Below are 8,911 nucleotides of genomic sequence, written 5' to 3' on the forward strand. Positions count from 1 at the left end.
GATCTGAAATGCGACGTTTAAATCGAAATTGCAAGAAAACGATAAGAGATAGAAGTTTGATGTCAAAGAACGAATTGTAGAGTGAAACAGGGGCCACAACTTTGCTAAAGAAAGAATTTTAATTTATTACGCATTTTTCAAAGATAAGTGACAAAGACAAATTAAAACACACAACTTTTAAGCTATTTGCCCTAGAAAACTTAGTTATTCAACTAAACCAATCGGTTGAAAGATGCCATTTGATTGAAAATTCAATAATCTTTTGAATAAGGGTAAAAAAAACTGCGATAAGCTTAACCATTTTAAAGTTATAGCCAGTTAAGGCAATAAGAGTCAAAAACATGGGGAGTTCAATAACTACGTAACGGTTGAGATTTGACCATATGCGTAGAACAATTTTTTTCACCATTTATGGTCGTCTATCACCCTTTAAAAAGTTTGCACTCAGGAACCTAACACCCTGTATACCATATCTGGGCAACCTATAACTTCGATTAAACACATAAAAAGAGTTTTGGCCGAACTTTATCTTTTTCCGACCATTGTGAGCTGCCATGAAACATACAAGCACAACCTTTGCAAACAACGTAGAACTCATCTCCCTCTTGGATGCTCAGAGAGCATTTGCGGCATGCGCTCATTATTGCAATAAACGGTAATGGCTGATGCAATAAACTTTCACCAAGCTTACGAAATCCGATTATTTATGTTTCAAATTCGTTCGCAGCAGACTACAGAATTCACTTTACTGGAGTACAATTCAAAACTTCACGTAAGTCTCATCATCGGTCTCATCAGCACATGAATTTTCACCGCATATTTAAACAGTACTTCAACAACAAAAAGTAGATAACAGCGACGTTGGTGTCAACACACAGAACACACTACACACAATCTAGAAATACAAGATTGATTTAAAAAAGAGGCGACGGATTAAAAAAAAACCCTGATAAAAAGTATCATAAAAATACGATAAATTTTATTGTTACAACACCATTTTTTCGAAAAATATTCACCATTAAACATATTGTAATTTACACAACACACTCACCATCACCCCTATTGTTCTATACCATTCGGCGAATGGTAAATGGCACTTTTACAATAAAAAATGGTGGTCGTTATGTATCTTAACCATAAAATTTTGAGAAAATTTTCATACACTTTTTCGCGAAAAACAATAGAATGTATTGTGTTTTTATGAGACATTTTTAGGGCAATTTTCAAAAGATAACAATATATCTTAATGTTTTTTTATTGTTCTTACAATACAAATACAATTAATTAAATGGCGTCAAATGAATCGTTGTTACAATAAAAATACAATAATATTTGTTGTTATTTGTAAGCAGTTTTCGCTTTTGAAAATCCATAGAATTTATATTTCCCGCTAACATTTATATCCAGCATTTACGAGCACTAACGTCCGCCAGAATGATATGCACATTTTATGATAAGAATCAAACACTGCTTGGCAGCTGTTGATAAGATCTATCTTCAATCTTCTCAAATAACTGCCAAATATCACAAGTCAGACCTCAGGTCGTATGATCCATATCATAAATCGTTCACAATTCATGTGGCCATTAGTATCTGTAAATGCTGGAGAAAAATGTTACCGAGAAATATGAATTCTTTGGTTTTTCAAAGGCGAAATCTGTTTACATAACAACAAATATTATTGCATGTTTATTTTAACATCGGTTCAATTGACCCCATTAAACTAATTGTATTTGTATTGTTATCAATGGCAGTTTACTATTTGCTAGATTCCTTTAATTTATTGGAAAACATTAGAAAAATCATTGTTCATCTTTTTCTTGTCGTAACATCCTCACTTGGCTAAACCTGATTTTCAGCTAGTTTTCTATAAGTACTTCCTCAGTTATTCATTGAGAGCTTCCTCTGCCAACACGGCTTGACGTCTGTCAGTTTTAGCGAATAACATTCGATAACCGAAACATCTACTGTACTCAAATTTAAAACGAAAACTATAAAAAATGTGTCAAGTGATTTTGTATTTGATTATACAAACATGATCCAAGCAACAATAATACTTATTGTTATTCATTTGTTACAAATTGTTTTTAAGTGTAATTGAGAAATAAACTCTTTTTTAATAAAAAGTCCATGAGAACTTTGCAGGCACTTTTGCAACTATTTAAAAACAACTTAAATTAATTTTTACTGATAGTAACTTTAAATTATTATAGAACTATTGAAAAACAATCGAATCAATCAGTCACTAATAAAGCTAATGTTCACTTATTGTACGAACTATATGGGCTTGATTTCTATTGTAAAAAGTAACAATATATCTACTATGTGTTTTATTGAGAACAATAAAAGCAGTCATTTGTTAATAATATTTACCATGTAAAGAATGGTAATTTTTTATCCGGGAAGGCGACGGATTTAGAAAAATGATAGAGGCAATGAACGTTCCGGTCGAAAAAGGCATTCGGCTTCATTGTGCTTACAATACAATATGCAATTACACGTAATGGTAGGTAAGGGCAGGCACTTCAATTAGTAACTGTGACAGTGCACAAAGAAGATAGGGTTGAAGAAAGGCTGGTCGGGTTCTTCTGGGAGCCAAGAAGCCAAAACATCAAATAACGAATTGGCATGTTTGGTTTTGAGTGAATATTTCAAAAACATCTGCAATCGACTGCGTCAGAAACCCAATTACTCTTCGAAACCAAACACTAAATGAAAAAATCCAGATGTAGGACTTTATCGAAGGTAGGAGTCTTCATATTTTTGGAGGTCCTGATACAGGTCGACAGCTCATCAGCTGTGATTGCTTATTCGTATAAGAAGTCATTGGAAATCAAGACAGCTGGACGTCGAAGCCTTATGAAAAATCAGCAAGGATATGAATATCTGATTGCTTTGGAAGCGCTGATTCTGGTCACAGTGTAACTAGGTACTGGAATAATCTTTTGTGGTATACAATGTTACGGGCTAATAATACACTGGACAAACTTCAGAATCCGGTACCTAATTTTCAAAGTTTCAATTCACAGAGAATTTTTAAATAAATAGTTTGCAATTGATTTTAAGTGTAAGTCTTAATCATAGATGTACTTGAGAAATTCTAATCGTGTTTTGCCGGCTAGCGCTGTGACGAATAAAAGGAAATTAGAATTGTAATATTCTTTAGAAAAAGAAAAGCAATACATGATTAAATTACCTTAACCCTTTGATGACGACATTTTCACCTCTCTGGACGCAACCTCGCTAGACTAGAACACGTTTGTGATGTTCAATTTTTCGACTGAGCACATACGACCCATCCGTCCCCAATGGGTTAATGGAATTAACAGCTTGTGGTATCCTGACATGGCACAGTGGCTGATTTCGTCATTTTAGCGCGCTTAATTATTAACTTTTTTACTATGAAGTTTAGCGTCATGGTGTCTTCAGGAAAGTTTTTCACTATAATAAGGAGCTTCTTTTGAGCTTCTGTGAAAAATGATCAATCCCCCTAAAAGTGAGAAAGAAAATTTATTTTTTGAATTTTTCAAGATACGAGGTTGGCGTCTTCACAAAAGTTGTAGAAAATGTAGTTTGGAGCAACTTTGCCGAAGACACCAAGTTTGTAACTCCGTTACTTTTCAAGATACGTTACGTTTTCTTTCATCAGCCCCTTGAAAAAGGTTTTTGCGCAATAACTTTCTAAATATTGATTCTACATTTATCTCATGTTCAACAAAGTTATAGATAATGAAAAAACACACAACTTTTCCGAATATGACATCTCGCTAATTCCAAAATTAAAATAGTTATAACGGTTTTTATAGTTTTTTGGGCCATATTTCAAGCATATATAACTGAGCTATAGGCAATTATATGCAAATTTCCTTTTACGCATGTGAAAGTACATGTAATTGCCTCTCTTAGAAAGCCAAAATAATCAAACTGTAAGAAACTGTGAGATGGTTTTTGTATAGAAACTTACATCCATTTATGTTACTCTTATATGGGATTTATATATATTTTCAACATATTTATTTGACATTTCATGTCAGCTTGCATTTTTATTGTTATTGTAAGTGTGTGTTAATATAAAGAAAGGATTGTGGTGCATTTTGGATCATTCGTGAAGTACGCTACATAAAAACTTACCATCTAATTCTTTTGTCTTACTAACTCAAGTGCTCCACGTAGTCCACGAAAAAAGCGAAGGAAGCGCCATTTCTTAAAAAATTCCAAACATGCGCGTGACATATTCTGTCAACGCTCTCACTAGTACATATCTATGTCTACATTGGTTATAGTAAATTATAAATCTTATTGCACTTCAAAGTAAGGCTGCTGTTAAATCGTGATCCAACGAAAGACGTTTCACTTCATGCGTTTTTTTCGTGGACTACGTGGAGCATTGCGAGTTAGTAAGAAAATAGAAGTAGTTGATGAGTTTTTGTGTAACGTATTTCATGAATGATCCAGAATACATAACAAACCTTTCTTTATATTAACACACACTTACAATAACAATAAAAATGCAAGCTGACTTGAAATGTCAACTAAATATGTTGAAAATATATATAAATCCCATATAAGAGTAACATAAATGGATGTAAGTTTCTATACAAAAACCATCTTACAGTTTCTTACAGTTTGATGATTTTGGCTTTCTAATAGAGGCAATTACATGTACTTTCACATGCGTAAAAGGAAATTTGCATATAATTGCCTATAGCTCAGTTATATACGCTTGAAATATGGCCCAAAAAACTATAAAAACCGTTATAACTATTTTAATTTTGGAATTAGCGAGATGTCATATTCGGAAAAGTTGTCTGTTTTTCCATTATCTATAACTTTGTTGAACATGAGATAAATGTAGAATCAATATTTAGAAAATTATTGCGCAAAAACCTTTTTCAAGGGGCTGATGAAAGAAAACGTAACGTATCTTGAAAAGTAACGGAGTAACAAACTTGGTGTCTTCGGCAAAGTTGCTCCAAACTACATTTTCTACAACTTTTGTGAAGACGCCAACCTCGTATCTTGAAAAATTCAAAAAATAAATTTTCTTTCTCACTTTTAGGGGGATTGATCATTTTTCACAGAAGCTCAAAAGAAGCTCCTTATTATAGTGAAAAACTTTCCCGAAGACACCATGACGCTAAACTTCATAGTAAAAAAGTTATTAATTAAGCGCGCTAAAATGGCGAAATCAGCCACTGTGCATGGGTGTTAAGTGGATGAATCAGTAGAGAAGCAGTTCTCGGTGTAGTGAGAGTGGTGTGCATCAGACAAGATGTTCAAGTAAGTTTGATTAATGTATCAAGGGCTACAAACGTGAGGACTTGGAACGTGCCATCACAGAACAGCACAGAGATAAATTGGCATAAATGTATGTGGCATGAGTAAGTTACTTATTGTTGTATTGATTGATTGATTGATTTTTTTTTGTTTTCCAAGGTCACTAGTAAACCTAGCTAGATTGGCGTACAAAAATTGTTGCGAATTTAACGATTTTGCGGACACTGGAGCAGATTTTGAAAATGTGCAAGGGTTATACATTTTGATGTAGTCTGGACCACCCTTCTCGAAGGTCGAGCAGGTGCTGGTGTTTATTCTCGTGAGCTAAGGCTGTATCAGTCTTACTCACTTGGTAGACACCGCCCCGTTTTTCAGGCCGAAATCTTTGCTCTTGTGCGGAGTACAATCAGCACTTCAGCAGCACGTAATGGGCAAAGTAGTATACTTCTGTTCAGATAGCCTGGCTGCTATTAAAGCACTTGCGTCGGCCAACTCCAGGTCGAAGATAGTTAACTTATTAAATACTTATTAAATGAAACTGACTTCGGAAACCTGAATCTCAGGATGTTCTGTAGTTCTTGACCCGCTGTGGTATAGTGCTATAGACTTTCTTTACGCTTTATGCGATACCACAGTGCCCTTTTCAGGGCGCTGCATGAACCCATTGTGGTACGCTTATACGATATTACAGTGTCCTTTTCAGGACGCCATGTGAACCCATTGTGGTACGCTTATGCGTGTATGAAGACCCTATCCTTTACCTGTCCTTTTCCCTGTCCCATCCTTTTTTCCTTCCCTTCCCCCTCAGGTAAATGATGAATAGGCTGGTGTTTATGGCGATGGCACAAATTTGCCAAATGGAGGAGAACGTGCCTCTGGAGCTGACCTACTGATACATGATACCTGATACTAGGAAAACTCCTGTGAACCGCAGATTAAAACACACGTCGTAGTTTTCACTTTTGGTGGATTTTGACAAAGTTGTCCTTGCTCCAAGTGATCTTACAATTGTTTGTAATTTTCCATATGGAACATTTCCCACAAAACTCCCTTCCCGGGAAGAGTGGACATCTGCTTATCTGGAGAGAAGTATTCCAGACGGCATCGTATGTTAAACTGACTGCTTCCTTCTCGAAGGACGAGCAGGTGCTGGTGTCCACTCTCGTGAGCTAAGGCTACATCAGTCTTTCTCACTTGGTAGACACTGCACCGTTTTTCAGGCTTAAATGTTTGCTCTTATGTGCGGAGTGCAACCAGCACTTCAGCACCACGTAATGGGTAAAGTCATATACTTCTGTTCGGATAGTCAGGCTATTATTAAAACACTTGCTTCGAACAATTCCAGGTAGAAGTTATCGCTAGTTGAACTCAAATCGAGAAGCAGAATTCAGCAAATGCTGTTCACCTTGCATGGGTACCTGGCCATTCTTCCATCGCTGGAAATGAATTGGCTGATGAGTTAGCTCGCACTGGAGCATCACATGACTTCATTGGCCCTGAGCCAGCTATTCCGAAGTGTTGGATTATGCTTCAGATCCACACCTGCCACTCAGCACATACAATATTGGAATAGTTTGGAGTCATTTCCAGGGGTGGCGGAGTATCTAACAAATCTGTCCAAGCAGAATTGCAGCATGCTGGTTAAAGCATTGACTGGCCACTGCCGACTCAGCTATCACATGGCAAATATTCAGCATGTATGTGATAGCTGTGAATCCGATTATGGAACTTTATATCATTTCATATGCAACTGTTCAGTTTTTGCGCAACTACGTTTCTGAGTACTCGGTAAACGCTTACAATGGGTGGCCAAAATATTTGGGATAGGCAACTTTTTTTCTCTCACAAAAAAGTTTAACATGCTGTAACATTTCATAGGGTGCATCAAAAATTCTCAAATTTTGACTGTTTGTCAACCTATTATATGTGTGTGCATCATTGGTACAGTTCTGAGCACGATTGTTTAATCTTTCGAGAAGCTAGAACCGTCTTCGTAAAATACTATTTTTCAGACAGCTTATTTGTGAACTGTCATATCTCAGAAACTGGTGAACCGAATTGAATGAAATTTTGAACTTTTATCAAAAGTACGTAGTTTATGGACAGATGGACAGGCTCTTTTGAATGTTGCCTTCAAAGTGTAATATCAGATCATCTTTCGCCGTCTGTCATCTATAACAAATGTGCTCATGGGAAGTTATTATGCACGCTTCATCGACGACCGGTCGACAACGAGTCAGATCTTCATCGTACGACAACTCATTTTTCTGGCATTTCAGACCCAATTTCTCCTTCATGCCACGTTTCTCCGTATAATCAATATATAGATGAAGTGTCACACTTATTAAAAAGCGCCCCCACTCCTAAACGAAGGTCGTCATATTTGAATGACCTCTAACATGGGTAGCCCGCAAACACCCGGGACGATCTACTTTTGGCAGAAATGCAATATCTTCTTCGTTTTAAAACATTTTACCCCGGATTTTTTTTTATAGTCAAGGGGAATAGTTGTGCTAAGAAATGTATGGTACCTCCCCCCTTTGCACCCTCCCCCCTTTTGCGGGGAGGCGAAAATACGTGGCTTTTTTTGTATTTTTTATAAATTCTACATGTTTTGGCTGAAATTTCATCGTTTTGCTAATTATCAATAGTTTTCACTAATCCTAGACATACAATGTATTACTACCCATCATAGTCTGTTGAAGTTTTAATCCCAGAGCTATTCTAAGGCCTCCAAAGTACTCCGAAGTTTGTGACACAAATTCAACATTCTTAACCAAATTTTATACACGATGAATGATTACAGAACATTGTCTACGGTACTCAAAAAGCCTCAAAGCACCCCTTGAAAATTCATGGTACATGAATTGGGTGATCTAGGTCATCCAAAATACTCTGGAATTCATTTTCTTAAGATCTAAAACATAACCATCGTTTGTGTTCACTCTGTCCAAGAAATTTAGACACGTTGATGTCCATTACACCTCACAATGCTATGAGCAACTTGATATTGTGGTAGTTGGACATTCCGTGAAATACAAATGGCCTTCAATACACTTTGAAGTTTGGCTTTCGATATCTACATACTGTCTCATGCTTGAGTTGTGAAAATTTTTCGTGGAATGTAGTCTATAGTGCTGATGGAACCTCAGTGCACATCTATAATGCTTTTGGTACATTTATGGGATATTCCAGGCTTTCCAAACTATTCTGGAATTAGGAACTTCAAGGTCTACAGGCTCTACTCTTGTTTTTCTTCACTCTATCAGTATAATTCTTTCACGATTGTGTCTGTTGCACCTCATTATATTACGAGTATCTGTATTTGTTGCTATTTGGGTGTCCACTGGCATACAAATGGACCCAATGTATTTTGAAGTATGGGTCGCAATATCTGTAAACCTTAGGATATTTTTATTGTAGCGAATGCTTGCGAAATATTATCTACGCACCTCTTAGAACCTCAGGGTGCAATTCTGATAACTGAGCAACATTCACTTGGTGATCTAGGTTATCCAAACTATACTGGAATTAAGACCTTCAAGCTTTACAAGCTCTACTCTTGTATATCTTTATTTTATCGATGTACTTCTTCCACGATTACCTCTGCTGTATCTCATAATTTGTTGAGTAT

The sequence above is a fragment of the Aedes albopictus genome, chromosome 2 (genome assembly GCF_035046485.1).
Source record: "Aedes albopictus strain Foshan chromosome 2, AalbF5, whole genome shotgun sequence".
NCBI lineage: Eukaryota > Metazoa > Arthropoda > Insecta > Diptera > Culicidae > Aedes > Aedes albopictus.